Source organism: Jaculus jaculus, chromosome 5 (assembly GCF_020740685.1).
Source record: "Jaculus jaculus isolate mJacJac1 chromosome 5, mJacJac1.mat.Y.cur, whole genome shotgun sequence".
NCBI lineage: Eukaryota > Metazoa > Chordata > Mammalia > Rodentia > Dipodidae > Jaculus > Jaculus jaculus.
This window is the reverse complement of record NC_059106.1, coordinates 45066571-45089440: the sequence shown is the minus strand read 5'-3', so window position 1 is coordinate 45089440 and position 22870 is coordinate 45066571. Positions and strand designations below refer to the sequence as shown.

Genomic DNA, 22870 nt, shown 5'->3' with positions numbered 1-22870 from the left:
ATCTCCCACAAAGTCAGTTAATGGACCAATCATCTTTTTTATCCTTGCTCCTTCTGAAGCCTCTGACCTTTAGGCTCTGTGCCTCAACACCACGTATTTTTGCACTCCTGCCCCACCAATTTTAAAGCAAAGGCATATACAAGGTCAGGTAACTCAGCATCATATTGCATGCCTTGCAGGGAGGACCTGAAAATTGCTAAGGCTAGCTCAGTAAATGAACTGACTGCCCCAAGGAAACCAGTGGACACATACAGACATTACAGTCAAGGAAGAGTGAGTGAGGAACAGATGAGAAAGGGGAGAGAGGAGCTTTGTGGGAACTCAATTGACAGTGGTAGGGGCAGGAGCAGCTCATGGCAGGAAAGGCAGCTTCACCAGGAGGCAAAGTCAGAGGCTTTATCACAGAGAAGTCATTTCTAGATAAAATAACACTTCTGCTTCACAATTACCATTTTCTCTCCTTCTAAGAGCCTCAAATTTCAGCGAAACTACTTAACGTCCCTATGACCACAGCAAGCCCAACAGTCACCTGTGTAAGTGACTGTGAGAGCCAGGAGCCTCTCCTTAGTTACTCAGTCACAGTCTGTGCCACAGTCCCAGACTTCTCCTTCCCCCTCCTTCACTTTCTGACCCATCCTGCTCTCATCCATCTATCTGTCCCATACCTAGCCACCCCCATCCTCAGAGAGAGCTCTGAAACACAAACAGAACACATTACTATCTACATAAAAGTTTCCCCACAAAGTCTTCCATGATCTGGCCCCTGCCCAGGTCTCCCACTTAACAACCTGTTTTCCAATTTTCTCTTCTCATGGCATCCTCTGCAAGGACTAATGGCCTTGCCCTAATCCCTTATAGAGAACTAATCCTCCAAAAGGGCTTCCATAAGAGTGACCTTCCTAGGGATGCACCTTTTTAACTCTTCACCCACCACAAGACAGATGCTCCCCCTATCTGGGTCTCAATCTACATACCAACGATAGTCTCTGTTCACATACCGTGAAACCCTACTGAGCTAAAAATATTAATTCTGATTTTTTGTTTGTTTGTTTTGTTTTGGTTTTCGAGGCAGGGTCTCACTATAGCTCAGACTGACCTGGAATTCACTATGTTTTCTTAGGGTGGCCTCGAGCTCACGGCCATTCTCCTACCTCTGCCTCCCGAGTGCTGGGATTAAAGGTGTGCACCACCACACCTGGCATTAAATCTGATTTTTATATTCCTGATGCTTGGCACAAATGTTGAGACAGTAGAACAAGAACATCTGATAAATGACCAGTGAGTGAATGGACTGACACGTTTTCTACTGACTCACATTGCCTTGGTGTGCTAAGCTGTCTGGGAACTAGCAAGTCACACAAACACATACATGCCTATGTAGGCAGCAGACAAAGGAAAAGGGGACCAAACTCAGAGTTTGCACTAAATGATTCTAAAGACCAAATAATTTTAAATGTTTATGCTTCCTTTTGTAGGAGGGGTGACTTTCTGGCTGTTTTTTCTATTAGATTAACATTAAAACTAGTTTGTATCCCTGGAACTATACTGGTCATCAGGGAAGCAGAACTACAAAGAATTAAAGAGAAACTGACTTAAGAGGACAGCTTTGCAATGAATCATTCACAAGTGAGTAGCTGAGAAGTTACTGCACCCGCACACTCTTGGCTCACCGTGAAATCCTTTTAAACAAATACCTACCATTTCCCCAAAACAAATAGAGCAATTATGGGAAAGCCTTGTTAGTGTTCAGCAGCACAGTGATGCACATTCACTGCCCTGGAACCAGGTCCATCTAACTAATCCCGAGCCCACCGAGTGCTGAGGGGCATGGCTTCCTAATGCGCTGGCCGGCATGCACAGTAATGGCATTGCGTTAATGGAAATGAGCTCCACTTTGTGGAGGTTCGACTCCTGTGGAGGGATTTTAGAGGTGAGGCACAGCAAGCAGCTCAGGAGAAAGTCGATTTAATTTGTTTAACATCATAAAAAGGGACATTTCCACATGGACAGCAAGGACATGAATATCACGTGTGTATGGCAGAATTATAAACGCATTTTTGGCGAAATTCAATAAAGCTGATTCTACTGCATAAGGTCAGCAATTTACTATAAAAAATGATATGATTGCAACTTTTAATATAACCCATGTATTTGCTGCAAGATGCTCTGGAAGTCTGTAATGTAACCATTCGACCTCTCCATGGGAGCAGAGATCACCCTGTTTACCCTTCACTGTCCTGATAAAAGCATCTGTACAGAACGACAAAGTCAACAGCATTTACTTAACAGCTGTAATCTTCAAGTCCAAGACTGCCTCTTCTCAAACCTAATGACAGAGCTCTGGGCTAGAACCTTCATAGTAGATGGCAAGAAAATCTTCACAACTAAATACAACCACAATTAAGATCGTCTTAATTGTGATATATTGATGGTAAGTAGTGACATACATAAGAAAAGATAAAGATGAAATAAATAACTTGTAAAGTCTTTCTAGATTTCATTCCTAATAATATGATTCTTTAAAAAGACAGTTCCGGAGACTGGAGAGATGGCTCAGGGGTTGAAGGCACTTGATTGGAAAGCCTGCTGGACCAGGTTCAATTGCTACTCACATAAAACCAGATGCACAAAGTGCTGCATGTGTTTGGAGCTTGTTTGCAGCAACAAGAGGTCCTGGTGCACCCATACACTCATGCATATATTCCCCCTCTCCTTCCCTCCTTTCTTCCCTCCCTTTCTCTCTCTCCTTACAAATAAATAAATAATTTTTTAGAGGAGTTCAAATCTACAGGAGCAGACTACACACTGCAATTGGACAACTCAGAGCAGGGTATGATGGCCCACACCTGTAATCCCAGCATGTGGGAAGTGCAGGCAGACTTGAAGGGCAACTTTCCTAACATAGAAAGTTCTAGACCAGCATAGATTAGTGCTGTGCTTATGTCTGGTCAAAGAAAATCCCTTTTGCAGATGGCAGTGACTGGGGAGACTCAAGACTCATCAAAGCTGAGAACAAGTGACTTTTAAGTGCTCAGCATTAAATAAAACATCTCTATCATGCCCTCTAAGGTTCAGGGAACATTGGAAAAGGGGATGGGAAGAATTTAAGAGCCAGAGGATAGGGAAGGAGTGCTTGGAATACTGTCTTCTGGACATAAAGTGGCCATTGCACTCATGACCTCAAAGCCAATACGGTTCTATATACCTGCACAATATTGGGCCCATCAGCATCCCATCATGGATGGTGGAAGAGAGAAAAAAGGCACTAGCTGGAAACAAAAGAGGGTTCAGTGGGAAAGGAGTGACAGAAGGCGGCAATAGGAGAGGACTGTGACCAAAATACTTTAAGTAATACATGAAAATTGTCAATAATTTAAAAAAAAAAAAGTCTACTGAGCATGATGGTGCACACCTTTAATCTCAGCACTCAGAAGGCCAAGGTAGGAAGGATTGCTGTGGGTTTGAGGCCAGCCTAAGACTACATAGTGAATTCAGTCAGGCTGGGCTAGAGTGAGACCCTACCTCAAAAAAAGAAAAGTTCAAGGCCAGGTTGGGCTACATGACAGAGGTCTGTTCCTGTCTCCCCACCCCCAGACAAAAGAGGACAGAAAGAAATGAAAACAGAAACCTGCTTCCACAGTTTATAGGTAGGCTCTTTTTCTTTTAAGTGACCATGCCTATCCTATGTGCACACTTTTTGAGGAAGCAGATTATCATGAAGATTAAATAAGCAATTATATGTGAGAATGCTTTTAAGCTGTAACAGAAAATACATATGTTCAGGGATATTACACAGTTAACAGTAATGCCAGTGGCTTCAACTATACCACTGCCAGCTCCCTCCATGCACTGGCAATTCATTTCCCCAGTGTACTCAGAACAGCACCCAACAGACAGGAGAATAAGAATGCTTGGTGATCAAAACTTAGCCCAGTTAAGGATGTCATGAAAATTTCTACTTTCAGAAGGCAGCTATTTTCAATCTTACTATATAGGCTAACTGAATTCTGGGATCAAATCAAGCTCCTATCCTGTCTTGGGAGTCTTTGAGTCTGCTATTCCCTCTGCCCAGCCACTCCTTTATATAAACTTTTTCTTTTTAATTCTTCTAGTTTCAGCAAGCCCACCCCACCCTCACTGTTAATTCTCTACTATGACAACTTGCTTCTCTAATTATTTTTACTCATGTGTTCACATTTCTGGAGGAGCCTGCCTCCCCCTAGTTCATATTTCTGTAGGAACCTGTCTCTACCTCTACCTGTTCTATTCACCGAGGCCAGTACAGTGCCTACAAAAGAAGGCTGAGGAGACGGTTTGCTGGTTAAAGATGCTTGCAAAGCCTGCCAGCCTGGGTTCAACTTCCCAGCCACCCTTTTAGTGCTACATGGGTACTCGTTTGTGGCAATAAGAAACTTTAATGTGCCAATACACACATATGCAATTTTTTTTTAACTTAAAACTAACCAAGCATGGTGACTCATGCCTCTAATCCCAGCACTTGGAAGGCAGAGGTTGGAGGATCACTGAGAGTTCGAGGCAACCCTGAGACTACAATTTGGGCTAGAATGCAACCCTATCTCCAAAAAAAAAAAAAAAAAAAAAAAAAAATTAACTATATGCACCCACTTGATAAAATACCTGTTATAGGGTCTGGAGGGATGGCTTAGCATTTAAGGCGTTTGCCTGCAAAGCCAAAGGATCCCAGTTCAATTCTCCAGCACCCACATAAGCCAGATGCACAAGGGGGCACATACATCTGGAGCTTGTTTGCAGTGGCTAGAGGCCCTGGCACGCCGATTCAATTCATATTCATTCATTCTCTCTCTCTCTTTCTCCCAAATAAATAAATAAAATATATTTTTAAAAAATACCTGTTATATGGGCAGATGGATGGACAGATGAAAAAAACCTTTTACATTCATGTACTAAGATTTTCCAAAGAATAGTGCTATTTTTCATCATTTCTGTTATTTTTATTTTAGTATATAGTCTCCTTTACAGGACTATTTAAAGGAGAGCCTTTGAGCCTTTGACTAGGAAAAAAAATAAAAAACCCTAAGTAAATATCAGAAATCATGGAGCTCCATATTTATTCACTTTCAATTACATTCTGTGCAAATTATCTCCGTTTGTAAGTTAAACGGATTCCCTAACTGCCTCTTCTTCAAACTCAACCTATGTTCTTTTGGCCAAGACCCCAAATTTCGCAATTAGAATAATTTAATTAATAATTCCACGTGTGACTCACGAGGATGGGGAGGGGAGTGCGGCTTTGCTCTTTAGCTTCCTACACTGGCAGCAGAAAACACTTTGGTAGAGTACTGATGCAACTTGCTGCTGAACAGCAGAAGAGAGCCCCATTCCTATGCACTTTAGATTTCATTGAAAAGATGACATTTATCGGATTGTGATATTTAATTTATCACAGAGGGTCAAGATATGGGTTGTTTATTTTCCTGAAATACCATGATATGGTAAACTTCAACTTCATGAATCAAAGGCTTTGCAATCATTTAACAAACTGAAAACTGCACAAAATTTAAGGACCATCATCTTACTAAAGACAACCTACTCAGCAATCTAATTACAGAAAGATTACTTTAAAGGGCCTTAAAATTAAAAAGAATAATTAACAGTAAGAGAGTAGAGCAATTCCAAGTCCTATGGCTAATGACAGAGGATAGTTCTGAGAAGACAGGCTCCTATCCGAATGATTTAGAAACCAAACATACTCTAAAGTTGGAAGATTGAAGTTGGGAGGAAAAAATGACTAGAGGTGTTCAATTCTCAGCACAATTTAAATACAAGCCTGCATGGCCTATCACTCTACTCATTTAGGATCTCTGGTAAACTGCCTTCACTTACCTCAGCAATGGAGAAGATATAACTCTGAGTGTCATACATAGTGGCTCAGGTCTGTAATCCCAGCTACTAAGGATGTCAAGGCAGGGGAATAGCAAGCTCAAGACTTATTTAGCTACCTAGTGAATTTGGAGCCAGCCTGAGTACCTTAGCAACACACCGTCTCAAAATTAAAAAAAAAAAGAAAAGCCAGGCATGGTGGCACATGCCTTATGCCTTTAATTCCAGCACTTAGGAGGCAGAGGTAGGAGTATCACCATGAGTTCAAGGCCACCCTGAACTACATAGTGAATTCTAAATCAGCCTGGACTAGAATGAAACCCTACCTAAAAAAAAAAAAAAAAAAAAAAAAAATTAAAAAAAGAGTGGGAATGTACTCAAATGATAGTATACGCAAAACCTCAGGTACGATCCCCAATACCACAGAAAAAAATTATAACAATAGTAATAATAAAGAAAATAACAGTAAGGCTATTGGCTGAATGTCTGAGCAAGCATATACAAAAACTAAATTAAGCTGGGTGTGGTGGTACACACCGTTAATCCCAGCACTCAGGAGGCAGAGGTAGGAGTGCCATGAGTTTGAGGCCACCCCTGAAACTACATAGTAAATTCCAGGTCAGTCTACAGTGAGACCCTACCTCGATAAACCAAAAAAAAAAAAAAAGAAAAGAAAGAAACTAATTAAAATTAAAGCACCATCTCATGCTTCACAGACAGTCACTAACACATACACAGAGACTCCAGCACAGGCTCAAAGATGTTGAATATAACACTGGATAGGTAAATTAATGAATACTAACCAAAGTTATTTTTAAACTAAATTACAGTCCAACCAACATATTTTTGAGTACCTTGTGGTATACCTCATGTTAAGTTTCAAAAAATCCTTGCTTTCAAGATTTTTCAATAAACCCACACATTGTGTAGTTCCTAAATTAGACTGTCCCGGTCTCAGGCTGGAGAGATGGCTCAGCAGTTAATGGTGCTTGCTTACAAAGCCTGCTGGCCCAGGTTTGATTCCCCAGTACCCTCATAAAGCCAGATGCACAAAGTGGTGTATGCATCTGGAGTTCATTTGCCATGGCAAGAGGCCCTGGAGCATGCCATACACACTCCCCACTCCCCTCTCAAATAACTAAAACATTATTAGAAAAAGAAAAAAAAAAAAACAGAACTCTTCTGTTTCCTCTTGGTAGACACACTGCCTTAAAAGACTCCTCTATCTAAATAAGGCCAGGTGGACTTCTGGTTAAGATGGCAGGTTAGGAACCACACCACAGCAGCCTATGGGAGAAAAAGCCAAAGAATACCCAGCAAAATACACAGTTTTACTAAAAAGGGAGGTGTATAAGAAATCAAAATAGCAGCAGAGAAGTAGGAGAGATCCAGAGCATCCAGAGCCCACACAGGCAGCCTAAGAGGCTCTGGAGGCGGCTGCTCCAGCTCCAGCGCTGGCTCCAGCATTGGCAGCGCCGGCTCCGGCAGCAGCAGTAGTGGCAGCAGCTACAGCAGCATCAGACTCAGCAGCGGCAGCTTCAGCTTCAGCAGCGGCAGCGGGGGCAGGGTCCCCAGCAGCAGCAGCTCCAGCAGCTACGGTGCCAGGTCTGTGGGGCCACAGCTGCCAGGCTCAGCTTGCCCCACAGGAAAAGCCAATGCCCAGCTCCAGAAAACAGAACAGCGGTCCAGCGATCCAGCCAGCGTACTTGAATCCACAGGGCACCAAAGAGGGACGCAAGCATAACTGAGGCCAAAAATCATCCAAAAAGGTAACTGGGATTGCACCATGGAACGGTCTCACTTGGTCACACACTGACTTGGAACCCTCTACAGACCAGAAATCTTAACCTTTTTGTTGATAGAGGATCTGGTTATTATAATACCAACTCTTGCATAAATACTCGGTACTGTTTTTCATTGAATGTGTACATTGTTTAGTTAAATTTTAGAATCTATCTGTATTTTGTTCCACTCAGCCTACCTGAATACTCCCAAAGCAGGCAAACCCAATCTCTAGGAACACCTTTGTAGATACTCTGAGAGTCTTAAGAGCCACACCTAACACCTTAAGCTCCTACCCTAAAGATATATAACATCAGATCGATTGATACAGCTAAGAATACCCAGCTAACTAGAAAATCCAAGCATTAACTTAATCCAAGATGCAAAAAAATATATATTACAACACAAGAAACACTAAAAATCAAGACAATATAAATCCACCAAAAAGTATTAATGCATCAGAAATGACCTCCAGTGAGAACGAGTTAGAGGAAATGCCTGAGAAAGATTTCAAAAGAATGATTGTAAATATGTTTAAAGAAGTCAAAGAAGAAATCAAAGGAATCAAAGAGGAAATCAAAGGAATCAAAGAAGACATAGGACACCAATTGAATGAAATAAAGAGGTCAATACAAGACATACATAAAGAACTAGACATAGTAAAGAAAAACCAGTCAAAATTACTAGCAATGAAGAACACAGTTAATGAAATAAAAAACTCTGTAGAAAATCTCACCAGTAGAATGGATGAAGGCAAGGACAGAATATCGAAGCTAGAAGACCAGGTGGCAGATTTAATATAGTCCAACAAAAGAAAGACACACTAATAGGAAAGTATGAATGGGAATTTCAAGATATTCAGGACATTATGAAAAGATCAAACATAAGAATTCAGGGCATAGTAGAAGAAGAATTTCACTCCAAAGGCATAGTAGGTGTCTTCAACAAAATCATAGAAGAAAACTTCTCCCAAATTGGGAAAGAGGTGCCAATGCAGATACAGGAAGCCTTTAGAACCCCAGGCAGACAAAACCTAAAAAGGACCTTTCCTCGCCATATTATAATCAAACTACCAAACACACAATCCAAAGAAAAAATATCGAAAGCAGTTAGAGAGAAATATCAAGTTACCTACAAAGGCAAGCCCATCAGGGATTACTCAACACAAACTTTAAAAGCCAGAAGGGCTTAGAGTGATATATTCCAAGTTCTGAAAGGTAACAAGATAACAAGATAGCCTGCTTTTGTCAACCAAGGTTACTTTATCCTGCAAAGCTATCCATTCAAATAGATGGAGAAATAAGGACATTCCACGACAAAAGCAGGCTAAAGGAGTATTTGAAGACAAAACTAGCTCTACAGAAAATACTTGAAAGAACCCTCCATGCCAAAGAGAAGGAAAAGTACACATATAAGGAACCTGGAAAAAACAAACAATACTCATATACTAGTTAACACAAGAGAGCAAAGGTAGAACCAGAACTACAAAAAAAAAAAAAAAAAGATAGCAAACATAAATACACACCTTTCAATAATATCTCTTAATATCAACAGCCTCAATGCCCCAACCAAAAGACATAGGTTTGCAGACTGGGTTAAAAAGCAGGATCCTACAATTTGTTGTCTCCAAGAAACTCACCTTTCTACAAAGGATGGACATTATCTTAGGGTGAAAGGTTGGAAAACAGTGTTTCAAGCAAATGGGCCTAGAAAACAAGCAGGGGTTACTATCCTAATATCTGACAAGGTAGACTCCAGTCCAACGTTAGTCAAGAAAAATAAGGAAGGTCACTTTATATTGATTAAAGGCACACTCCAACAGGAGGACATTACAATCCTAAACATATATGCACCTAACATGGGGGCTCCCAAGTTCATCAAATGCTATTAGATCTAAGGTCACAGATAAATAAGGCCAGGTAAGTGTGATGAGTTCTCCTAAAACCACCTGTGGTGGTTTGATTTCAGGTGTCCCCCATAAGCTTAAGTGTTCTGAATGCTAGGTTCCCAGCTGATGGAGATTTGGTAATTAATAACTCCTGGAAGAAGTGTATTAGTGGTGGTGGGCTTATGGGTGTTATAGCTAGTTTCCCCTTGACAGTGTTTGCCACACTCTCCTGATCCTGCTGTCCACCTGATGTTATCCAGGAGGTGATGTACACCCTCTGCTCATGCCATTGTTTTCCCCTACCATCATGGAGCTTCCCCTCAAATCTGTAAGACAAATTAAACCTTTTCTTCCCCACAAGCTACTCTTGGTTGGGTATTTTCTGCCAGCAATGTAAACCTGACTACAATATTACCTCAGAAAGCCAAAAGTGATACATCACTTTTTTAAAATTGTTTTTCTTCTTTATTTGAGAGTGACAGAGAGAGAAAGAGAGAGAATGGGCACACCAAGCCTCCAGCCACTGCAAATGAACTCCAGATGCGTATACCACCTTGTGCATCTGGCTAACGTGGGTCCTGGGGAATCAAGCCTCAAACCAGGGTCCTCAGGCTTCACAAGCAAGCACTTAACCGCTAAGCCATCTCTCCAGCCCGCTACAAAAATTTTTATATCTCTAACAATTGGGAGATTCATCACTATAGTTTCTGTTAACAAAGGACCAGGTGTTTTCAAAAACTACTTGAGGGCTGGAGGGATGATTTAGCAGTTAAGGTGTTTGCCTACAAAGCCAAAGGACCTAGGTTCATTTCCCCAGGACCCACATTAGCCAGATGCACAAGGGGTGCACACATCTGGAGTTTGTTTGCAGTGCCTGGAAGTCCTGGCACGCCCATTCTGTCTGTCTGTCTCTCCCCTCCCCCTTTCTGTCAAATAAGTAAAAATAAAGTATTTTTTTAAATAAAAATAAATAAATAAAATAAACTACTTGAGGGGACTAGAGAGACAGCTCAGCAGTTAAGGTACTTGCCTGCAAAGCCAAAGGACCCAGGTTCAACTTCCCAGGACCCACATAAGTCAGATGCACAAGGAGGCACATGCGTCTGGAGTTCATTTGAGCAGCTAAAGGCCCTGGCATGCCCATTCACTCTATCTGCCTCGTTCTCTCTTTCCTCTCTTTCAAATAAATAAATAAATATGAAGAAAAAAAAACTTGAAGGATGGAGTATGACTCAACGGTTAAAAGTGCTTCTTACTTCCAAAGCCTGACAGCCCAGGCCCAATTCCTAAGAACCAACATAAAGCAAGAGGTACAAAAGTATCATGGGCATCTGGAGTTTCTTTGCAGGACACCCTAGTACACCCATTCTTCCTCTGTCTCTCCTCTCCCTCCCTCCTTCTCTCTCTCTGTTTCAAATAAATAAATAAAAGTATATTAAAAACTACTTGAGGGCTAGAGAGATGGCTTAGCAGTTAAGGCATTTGCCTGCAAAGCCAAAGGACCTCAATTAGAGTCCCTAGTACCCACGTAAGCCAGATGCACAAGGGGGCACATATGTCTGGAGTTCGTTTGCAGTGGCTGGAGGCCCTGGTGCATCCATTCTCTCTCTCCCTCTCTCTCTCTCAATAAATTAAAATAAAGTAAAAAAAAAAAATCTACTTGAAGGCTAGGCATGGTGGCACATGCACTCCCAGCACTCAAGAGGCAGAGGTAGGCAGATCACCATGAGTTCGAGGCCACCCTGAGACTACATAGTGAATTCCAGGTCACCCTGGGCTACAGTGAGACCTACAAAGCCAAAGGACCTAGGTTCAATTCCCCAGGACCCACATTAGCCAGATGCACAAGGGGTGCACACATCTGGAGTTTGTCTGCAGTGCCTGGAAGTCCTGGCACACCCTCGAAAATCCAAAGTAAATAAATTTAAGAAAAAAGAATGTAAGGTTTAATTGCCTCTACAAATTGCTATGTGCTCAACATTGCTAATTCCTGTTGCACAAACTGTTACCAAACTAGTAATTTTATCTGGGATAGGAGATGTGTGTGTGGGTAGTGACACGCAAAGGTCATGCCACACATGTGGAGGTCAGAGGACAACCTTGGATGTCAGTCTTCACAGTCCACCTTGTCTGAAGCAAAACCTCTTGTTCAGTACTGTCTTTACCAAGCTGACTAGCTTTGAACTTCCAGGAGGTTCTCCTGAGTCCACCTCCCATCTTACTAGGATTATGGACACCCACTACAGCATGTTTTGTTTTATTTTTTCCAAATACTTACACTTATTATAAATGGGCACTGAGCCAAGATGCTCAGAAACACAACAGACACAGGCTGAGACAGCTGGTGAAACACTAACAGGAAACACTGAGGTATTCATGTCTGGGTCAGAGCTGCCACCCAGGTCCCTATCTCTACCCACCCCTTTGGTCCAGACAGCCTCTTGGCCCTGATGTACCTGCTGCCAGGACAGAGAAAACTGGGGTGCAAGAATCAGATATTCTGAGGCTGGTGTTGGGGAAAATGGTCAGGTTGTCCCTCCCCTCTGGGGTAAATTTCTCTCCAGGAGAAAGGCATTTCAACTTCACAATAACACATCTGAAAATGGAAAGCAGGCAACATGTTTGGCCAAAAGTAAACACTGCAGAAGAAAAACCTGAGTGTTGGTGGGCAGAGGCTGCCCCTGCCCACCTGTGGCAGGGGCCAGGTGGCAAGGGCAGAAAGTTTCCCCATAGGCAGCCCAAACTGTGAGTGGATGTGGCCCTCCAGGTAGTCCCAGAGAAGATAAGGGGATAGTCTACACAGAAGCTGTCAGGTGTGAGGGGGTGGGACACTGCCTGGGGTGCTTTAACATCAGGAGCTAATCAGATGGACTCCAGGGAGCAGCAAGACACCTGCCCCAAGCCCTGGGGACAAGCCATGGCCTCAAGAAGTAGCTGGCTACTCCCCAAAGCAGGACACGAGCCTACAAAAAAACTCCACTACTAATGTCACAGGCCACAGCTAGTCACCCTGGGGTGAACTGAAAAAAAACCCTCCTCATCCCACATCATCTGCATTTGCTTGAGATTCCTAGAAGCAGATTTTCAAGTGACCTAGTCTGGCAAGAATATGACCCTGCTTGCTCAGCATCAGGGGAAGCCACTGGTCTAAACAGAACATACACCAAACACATAGCAGCACTCAATCACACATGACATCAAGTGGCATTTAGAGAAGTGGGGACATGCTCAGGGGACTGCCTTTGGGGATCCATGTAGGCCATAGGGTGCAGTTGCACCTCCAGCAAAGGTCTCGTGGTAGGCCAGTGGACCCATCGACTGGGTCAGGTATGGTAGTGGGTACTGTGTCAGTTAAGGTGTTGCTGGCATTCCAGGCTGAGGGGGGCATGGGATGGTAGCCCTGGTGCATCAGTCCAGAGTAGCTAGGGGGCACATTTGGAGGCTGAGAATAAGAGGCATGAACCACAGTGGTGGATATGGTGATGGTCATAACAGGGCGTGGTCAGCAGCATGTCTTGTACAGACAACAGCAGAAGCAGGTGAAGCAGACAATGATGGTAACAACAGAGAGCACAAAGATGGTCAGTTCAATGGCAACAGTTGCTCCGAACCTGTGGTCAGGCATGGCACACATGTTACACTCGACTTTCGTTAGCACATCAGAGCAGCAGTATTGGTTGGAACAGGAACCACAGCAGAAATCAGGACAGAATTCTGGTATTGGGTGGCCTTGGCTACTGACAGACACGTATACCTCCCCAAGAGCAGCTGGTGACAGCCACAGCAGCAGCAATATCAACAGGCTCAGTAGTGGTACCAGGGCTGGCGCAGCCATGAGTGGGCAGACAGACAGAAGGATAGGGTGCTCCCCTCGCCCACCCACCCTGCAGCCTCTAGCATGGGGTTTTTTACATGGGATCCAAACTCAGAAACCCATTCTAGTGTGGCAAGTGCTTTATCCACCAATCCATCTTACCTGCTCCAAGTTTATATATTAGACTTACCATTACAACAAACTGACTACAGTAGTTTCTTTTATCTGTGAAGAATCTGTTCTAACACCTCCAATAGGTGTCTGAATCTATGACCCCTCTACAGTTTATTCCTACACATATGCCCATAATAGTTTATAAATTAGATATAGTAAGAGATTTATAAAAATAAGCAACTGGGGCTGGAGAGATGGCTTAGCGGCTAAGTGCTTGCCTGTGAAGCCCAAGGACCCTGGTTCGAGGCTCGATTCCCCAGGACCCACGTTAGCCAGATTGCACAAGAGGGTGCACACATCTAGAGTTTATTTGCAGTAGCTGGAAGCCCTGGCATGCCAATTCTTTCTCTCTCTCTCTCAATCTCTCTCTCTGTCACTCTCAAATAAATAAAAATGAACAAAAAATATTAAAAAAAAAAAAAGAAAAGCAACAAAGCCGGGCATGGTGGCGCATACCTTTAATCCCAGCACTCAGGAGGCAGAGGTAGGAGGATCGCCATGAGTTCTAGGCCACCCTGAGACTACATAGTGAATTCCAGGTCAGCCTGAGCTAGAGTGAGACACTACCTCATAAAATAATAATAATAATAATAATAATAATAATAATAATAATAATAAAGCAACAAAATAGAACAATTAGGGCTGGAGGGATGGCTTAGTGGTTAAGGTGTTTGCCTAAAAAGCCAAAGGACCCAGGTTCAATTCCCCAAGACCACATTAGCCAGATGCACAAGGGAGCACATGCGTCGAGTTCATTTGCAATGGCTGGAGGCCCTAGCGTGCCCAGTCTCTCTCTCCCCCTCTTTCTCTGTCAAATAATTAAATTTAAAAAAATAAAATATTTTTAAAAATGGAACAATTATAAAAATGTACTGTAACACCAAAACAGAAGAGAGGGCTGCAGAGATGGCTTAACAGTTAAGGCACTTGTCTGTGAAGCCTAAGGACCCAGGTTTGCTTCCCCAACACCCATGCAAGCTAGACGTACACGGTGGCACATGCATCTGGAGTTTGTTTGCAGTGACTAGAGACGTTAGTGCACACCCATTCTCTCTTATTCTCTCTCAAGTAATAAAGTAAAATATTAAAAAAATATTTCAAACCAGAAGAGAGACTACTTAGAAAGAAGGAATTCACTGAAGGGAGGATTTGGCGGGGGGGGAGGGTATTAAGATCATTGTATATTCAATAGAAAGTTTAAAAAAAAACAGGGCCAGAGATATTGCTCAGTGGTTAAGGTGTTTGCCTGTAAAGCCTCACAACCCTGGTTCAATTCACCAGCACACCTGTAAAGCCAGATGCACAAAGTGGTACATTCATCTGGAGTTAGTCTGCAGTGGCTAGAGGTCCTGGAGCACCCATTCTCATTCATTCATTCTCTTTCTCTCTCCCTCTCTCTCTTGCAAATAAATAAACTAAAAAGAAAAAAGTTTTTTTAAAAAAAAGGGCTGGACACTTTCTTGTCCCCCAGCAGGAGTGGAACTGCGCAACTCTTCCTGAGCAGTTCTGCCAGAGCAGGTAGCGGCCAGACACTGCCCGAGGAGAGCCGTGACAAAAAATCCTGAGAACACTGCTGGACGGAAGAATACACACTCGATTCAATGTCTACTGTGGGCAGAGAAAAGACTTAGCACCTAGCACACACAAGAGAACATAGATAGGGCTGGAGAGATGGTTTAGCGGTTAAGGCACTTGCCTGCGAAGCCTAAGGACCCAGGTTTGATTCCCCAGGTCCCATGTTAGCCAGGTGCACATTGTGGCACATGCATCTGGAGTTCTTTTGTGGTGGCTGGAGGCCCTGAAGTGCCCATTTTCTCTCTCTCCTTCTGTCTCTAATAAATAAAAATTTAAAAACATTTAAAAGAAAGAGTACATAGATCCTTCTCAGTGACGACCTACCCATGTCACATTCACAAAGGGACATAAGGAGGACTGAGCTCTCATGTCATCCCTCTCTGCAGACGACAGACGCTCTGGGATTGTACCCACCTGTCTTCCATGCGTTTCCATGGAAGTGACACTGCTGCTCTTGGGTGAGTGGGTTTTCCGCCTGGTCACTTGTTCCCCTCAGGACCCTGTAGCTGGGGCTGTTCCTTTGGGAGTTCTCTTTGTCAGTTACTTTTGCTCCCCCTTCCTTTACTCTTCCCTAGTTCTTCTGTAATTTATTACATCCCTGAGCCCAGCATCCTCAGTTGCAAGGGGAACACTTCCTAAATGGTTAAGATGTGGACTGCTTCCTGGAAACTTCATGGAGCCCAGAACTCTAGCAATCTCTGTGACTTCTCAGCGCCACTCTTGCGCATCCGCTAACACAAAGCTCATCAAATGCCGTGAGGCTCGACTTGCAGAAAAGCCATTTGTCTGTCGGCAGGAACATAACAACTAGCGGGGGGGGGGGGGGGGGGGGTTGTGGCAGTTTCACTGTGGTGGTTCAGCAAGAGCAGAAGAAAAGGAGGAGACCTGTCTCTTGGATGATAAAACCCTGCTCCCCACAAAGCCTTCCAGCCCTCTCCTCTTCTCCCTCCATATAAAGGCCCTGGCACCTCGGAGTCCCCCAGTATACAGCATGAGGACAATAGCTCTGTCTTACAGGTATGTGCCCTTGAATAAACCTGGTTTACCAAAAAATAAAAATAAAAATAAAAAAAAGGCTGGAGAGATGGCTTAGTGGTTAAGGCATTTGACTGCAAAGCTTAAGGTCTCAGGTTTGATTCCCCAGTACCCACATAAGCCAGATGCACAAAGTGGTACATGCATCTGGAGTTCGTTTGCAGTGGCTAGATGACCTGGCACACCCATTCTCGCTCTGTCTGTCTCTCTCCCAAATAGATAAATAAAATACTTAAAAAAAAAAAAAAAAAAAAAAGCCAGGCACAGTGAGGCAAACCTTTAATCCCAGGCAGAGGTAGGAGGATACTGTAAATTCAAGGCTAGCCTGAGGCTACAGAGTGAGTTTCTGGTCAGCCTGGGCTAGAGTGAGACCCTACCTTGAAAAAACAAACAAACAAAAATCCAATGAAGTTTAAAAAAAAAGGCCACAATATACTATAAAAAAGAGTGGGGTCATGTAAACATAAGTCTCTCCTCCCTCCCTCCTTTGTCAATATCTTACTGCTACGCTCACCCTGCCTGCAATGACATGAGACAAAACAATGCTGACGGGTTGACAAGTGAGGTGAGGGTGATGCTGTGTTACCTGGAGCATCTAGGGTTACCTGGACAAGAGCACTGTGATACTGCAACCATCTGAAAACTAGGCAGCTGCTAGGTGACTGACCGGTGAGTAGGATACATACAGTCGATCCACTGGAGAAAGGTAAGACTCGGCTCCAGGGAGAAGGACAAAGTAGCGCATCGCCCTCCTCAGAAGGCACATACTTTAAAACTTATGAACTATTTATTTCTGGAAATTTTCCTTTTAATATTTTCAGACCGAGATTGACTGTACATAACTGAAACCACAGAGCCAAACTGCAGGCAAGTGGGGCTCCTGTGCAGGCCATTAAGAAGATCCCTTCCCTTCTGTGGGCAGCGGAGAGGGGGAACAAGAATAAAGGATAATGGCATGTGTGTTTGAGAGTGCCATACCAAAACCCATCACTTTGTATGCTAACTTAAAAACACACACACACACACACATTCCATTAAAAAAAAAAAAAGCTATCTTCCAAAGGAGATAGCTATTGATCACTGCTATTATCAATTAAGCCTTCACTTTAGTGGTGGACATCTTGCTTAGCACTTTTCATATTATTTTCACTTAATTCTAGCAAGAATCTTTTGCAGTAGATGCTATCATTAACATCATTCTACAGATAAAGAAATCAAAATACAGTGGTTAAGTATTTAACGCAATACTATACAGCCAGTAATCTGGGATTCGAACCCAGGCCATCTATATACTATTATCTCCTAGGCTGAAGTTTTCCAACCTTGACCTATTTTTAGACATACTTAAGAATGCATCCTGACTAGTGGAAAATTTGACACCTGCATCTTCCTATTTTCCAGGCTCAAAATGCTGATAAATTTAGCTGTACTGTTGAGAATTTAAAATGGTATAATTACTTTCAAATCATAGTTTTGAAATTTCTTAAATTCACTCCTATCACATGGCCTAGCTATCCAACCCATCAGTACCTACCCAAGAGAAAAAGAAATATATAATCCTACGAAGACATCCATGAACGTTTAAAGCAAACATTTATTTTAAATAACTCCAAACTGGAAACAGCTCAAATGTCCATCAGCAGGTAAATGAGTAAATAAGTGTAATATAATCATTTAATGAAGTACTATTTAGCACTAAAAAGGAATTAAATACTGATACCTAATAACAACATGGGCAAATCTCAAAATAATTATGTTGAGGGCTGGAGAGATGGCTTAGTGGTTAAGGTGCTTGCCTGTAAAGCCTAAAGACCCAAATTCAATTCCCCAGTATCCACATAAAGCTGGATGCATGAAGTAGTACATGCATCTGAAGTTCATTTGCAGTAGCTACAGGCCCTCTTTCTCTCTCTCTCAATCTCTCTCTCTCTCTCTCTCTCTATATATATATATATTATATATTATATTATATTATTATATATAATATATAATATTAAATATATATTATGTATATATATACATAATAAATAAAATATTTTAACTTATTTTATTTGTAAAAAATATAATTATGGCCAGGCATGGTGGCGCACGCCTTTAATTCCAGCACTCAGGAGGCAGAGGGAGGAGGATCGCTATGAGTTCAAGGCCACCCTGAGACTACACAGTGAATTCCAGGCCAGCCTGAGCTACAATGAGACCCTTCCTTGCGGGGGGGAATATATATATACACACACACACATACATACATGATTATGTTGAGTGAAAAGCCCTCTTCCCTACACACACAGAGAGAAAGAGAGAGAGAACACAATGTATGACTCCATTTACAAAAAAATCCTAGTCAGACACTGTAGCAAACATAATCTCAGCACCTAGAAAATCGAGGTCTCAGCCGGGCCTGTCTCAAAAGCAAAAAAAAAAAACATAGCTGACAAGATGATACCATGGGTAAAGTACTTGCTGTGCAAACTGGAGGGCCTCAATTGGATCTCCAGCAACTGTGCAAAAATGCTGTGTGGTAATGTGCACCTGTAATCCCAGCACTGGGTAGGTGGAGACAGGAATACCCCTGGAGCCTACTGGCCAGCTAGGCTAGCTGAACCAGTGAGCTTTAGGTTCAATGAGAACCCTTTCTCAAAAAACATAAGCTAGAGAGCAACTGAAGATGTCTGATGCCAACCTCTTGCTTGTACATACACACACACAAGCGTACATGCACCTACTCACATATGAATACGTACAAATACACACTGGAGGGGGGGCTATCATTTCTGTTTTCACTTCCACTGTCGCCACCCCAGCCAAGATCTCTACGTCTGACTCATGGTGGACTCGGCAAACCCTTTTTGATCTGATTTGCCAAGCTGCATTAATTTAAGCCCACAGCCCAGAGTTAACTTCCACAAACAGTTTTGTGGTGTTCCAACCAGCCCATAAAGTGCTGTGGACTCTGCCCTCCCTGGCTATTCCACCAACACCAACCTCAGTTCTCTTCTTGCTTGCAGATTCCACAGTCCAGTCTTGCTAACTGCACAAGTCCCTGCAGAAGTAACAATGTCTTGCTCTCTCTCCTCCATCACCCTGGCCTTCCTCATGCGTAAGTAAAAAATGAGCTTTAATCACCCCAGTGCCTGAGAAGAGGACTCTGGCTGGATACTGAAGGCCAAAGACAGAGACAACTACACATAAACACTACACCTAGTTGGAAAAGACCTTAAAAGATTAGCAATCTTGAAATGACATTACTAGAGTTAAACAATTAAAACACATAGATAGACAGACAGACAGACAGACAGACAGATAGATAGACAGATAGAAGGTTCTCCCAGGTGTGGTGGCACATGTCTTTATCCCAGCACATGGGAGGCCAAGATAGGAGGATCACTGTGAGCTGAAGGCCACACACACTGAGACTACAAAGTGAATTCCAGGTCAGCCTAAAGACCCTACCTCAAAAAACCAAAAAAATAAAATAAAATAAAAGAACAGGTCCTAGGCATTGGGGAGATGGCTCAGCAACCTAAGGTACTTGCTTGCAAACACCACTGCCCTGGGTTCAATTCCCCAGCAGCCCAGGCAAAGCCAGATGCCAAAAGTGGTACAAGTAACTGGTTTCTGCCTGCAGCTATAAGAGACTCAGAGTGTCAACATGCACACGTGCAATAAATTTTGAAAAACAAAAAAAGAACAGTGCCTTCAAGCTTCTTAAGTTTCCTACGTACTTGAATGTTTTCTCTGGATCAAGGTAAATTTCTGAATGAGTGTGGTGGCACACATTTGCAGTCCTAGCTACTAAGAGGCTGAGAGGAGGATAGTTTATCCCAGCATTCAAAGCCAGCTGGGGCAATATAGTGAGACCTCATCTCAAATATGTAAATAGGACTGGAGAGATGGCTTCGCGGTAAAGCGCTTGCCTGTGAAGCCTAAGGACCCTGGTTCGAGGCTCTACTACCCAGGACCCATGTTAGCTAGATGCACAAGGGGGCGCACGCATCTGGAGTTCGTTTGCAGTGGCTGGAGGCCCTGGCGCGCCCACTCTTTCTCTCTATCTGCCTCTTTCTCTGTCTGTTGCTGTCAAATAAATAAATAAAAATTAAAAAAGATATATCTAAAAAATATTTTTAAAAAATGTAAATAAATTGATTGATTATTCATTAATTAAAATTGTAAGGGGTGGGGAGTTGGCTCAGTATCTGTAGGCACTAGCTTCTAAGGTTTACCAGACCAGGCTCAATTCCTCGGCACCCATGTAGAGCCAGATACACAAGTGGTGCAGGTGTCAGAGTTAGCTGTAGTGGCAAAAGGTCCTGGTATACCCATACTCAATCTGCCTTTCCTAACAAATAAAAATATTTGATAACCAAATAAAACTATGAACCTGGGCTGGGTGTGGTGATGCACATCTTTAATCCTAGCACCTGGGAGGCCAAGGTAGGAGGATTGAGGCCACCCTGAGACTAAAAGTGAATTTCAAGGTCAGCCTATGGGTAGAGCGAGACCCTACCTGGAGAGGAGAGGAGAGGAGAGGGGAGGGGAGGGGAGGGGAGGGGAGGGGAGGGGAGGGGAGAAGGGGGGAGGGAGGGAGCGAGGGGGAGAGGGAAGGGAAGAGGGAAGGGAAGGATATTCATTAAAAAATGAGGGATGGGACTTCCGGTTAAGATGGCGGCGTAGGTACCACGCCAAAGCAGCCTAGGGGGGAAAAAGACCAAAAAAACTCAGCAAAATACACACTTTTACTAAAAAGTGAGGTGTATAGGAAATTGAGGCGGCAGCGAAGAAGTAGAAGAGTTCCAGAGCATCCAGAGCCTGCACAGGCGGGAACAGTGGCTCCGGAACGGCTCGGCCACCCGCCGCAGCCGCGGAGCGGCAGAAAGCCGCCGGACTCTCGGCTCGAGCCGCAGGACAAGCCAGGTGCGGGATTTTCCCCTCACACCGCGCTCTCCGCAACTCGGGAAACGTGAGGGGAGAGCGGCAGCGAGCAACGGAGGGAGGAGCAGACCACGAGGTAGAAGCACACGTGGAACAGCGATACAACCAGAGCAGCCGCAGCTCCCTCCCCTCCCCCACCGCCTGAACCCAGCTCCAGCGAACACAGCAGCGGCCCGGGACCGGCCACGCCAACTTGGGCTGACAGCAGGACCCAAGCAGGAGCAGAGTTCGGCAGCAACTTCAGCGGCTCCAGCACCGGTACCAGCAGCCCCAGCAGCAGCGGACCCAGGAGCGGCAGCGGCGGCAGATCCCACAGCAGCGGCTTCGGGGTGAGCAGCGGCGGTGGACACGGCAGCGGCAGCTTCAGCAGCGGTGGTGGCTCCGGTGGTGGCAGCTACAACAGCAGCAGAGGCAGCAGCAGCGGCTCAGTTTGCCCCGTAGGAAAAGCAAGTGCCCAGCTCCAGAAATCAGAACAGCAGCCCGACGACCCAGGCAGCAACTTGACTGAGACCACAATCACCCAAGGTAACTGGGATTGCACCAGGGAAGGGACTCACTTGGTCACAAGCTGACTTGGATACCTCAACAGACCAGAAATCTAAACCTCTTTGTTGATAGAGGATCTGGTCATTATAATAACTACTCTTGCATACATACTCGGGGCTGTTTTTGATTGAATGTGTACAGTGTTTAGTTAAATTTTAGAATCTACCAGTATTTTATTCCACTCAGCCTGCTTGAATACTCCTATAGCAGGGAAACTCAACCCCTAAGAACATCTTTGTAGATACTCTGAGAGTCTTAAGAGCCACACATAATAACTTAAGGTCCTACCCTGAAAATATATTACATCAAATCAATTGATACAGCTAAGAATACACAGCTAGCTAGAAAATCCAAGCATTAACTTAATCCAAGATGCAAAAATATATACATTATAACACAAGAAACACTAAAAAGCAAGATGATATAAATCCACCTAAAAGTATTAATGCATCAGAAATGTCCTCCAGTGAGAAAGAGTTAGAGGAAATGCCTGAGAAAGAGTTCAAAAGAATAATTATAAATATGTTCAAAGAGGTCAAAGAACACATGAAAACAATCAAAGAAGAAATCAAAGAGGAAATCAAAGAGGAAATCAAAGAGGAAATCAAAGGAATCAAAGAAGAGGCAGGACACCAATTTAATGAAATAAAGAAGGCAATACAAGACATAAATAGGGAAATAGAAATAATAAAGAAAAACCAGTCAGAATTACTAGCAATGAAGAACACAGTTAATGAAATAAAAAACTCTGTAGAAAATCTCACCAGTAGGATGGATGAGGGAGAGGACAGAATATCTAAGCTAGAAGATCAGGTGGCAGACCTAATGCAGTCCAACAAAGAGAAAGACAAACTTATAGAAAAGTATGAGTGGGAATTTCAAGATATTCGGGACACTATGAAAAGATCCAATATAAGAATTCAGGGCATAGTAGAAGGAGAAGAACTCCACTCCAGAGGCATAGTAGGCATCTTCAACAAAATCATAGAGGAAAATTTCCCCCAAATTGGGAAAGAGGTGCCAATACAGATACAGGAAGCCTTTAGAACCCCAGCCAGACAAAACCCAGAAAGAACCTCTCCTCGCCACATTATACTCAAATTCCAAACACACAAACCAAAGAAAAAATATTGAAAGCAGTTAGAGAGAAAAATCAAGTTACCTACAAAAGCAAGCCCATCAGGATTACAGCAGATTATTCAACACAAACTTTTAAAGCCAGAAGGGCTTGGAGTGATATATTCCAAGTTCTGAAAGATAACAAC

At 43.3% G+C, this 22870-nt stretch overlaps 1 protein-coding gene and 1 pseudogene across 1 annotated transcript in view; both read right to left on the bottom strand.

Annotated features, from left to right (window-relative positions):
• Pex14 (peroxisomal biogenesis factor 14) overlaps positions 1 to 22870 on the bottom strand; it is a 191345-nt gene that overhangs the window by 92637 nt on the left and 75838 nt on the right. The gene's annotated exons all lie outside the window — the stretch shown is intronic.
• Positions 12761 to 13367, bottom strand: LOC105943954 (annotated as a pseudogene).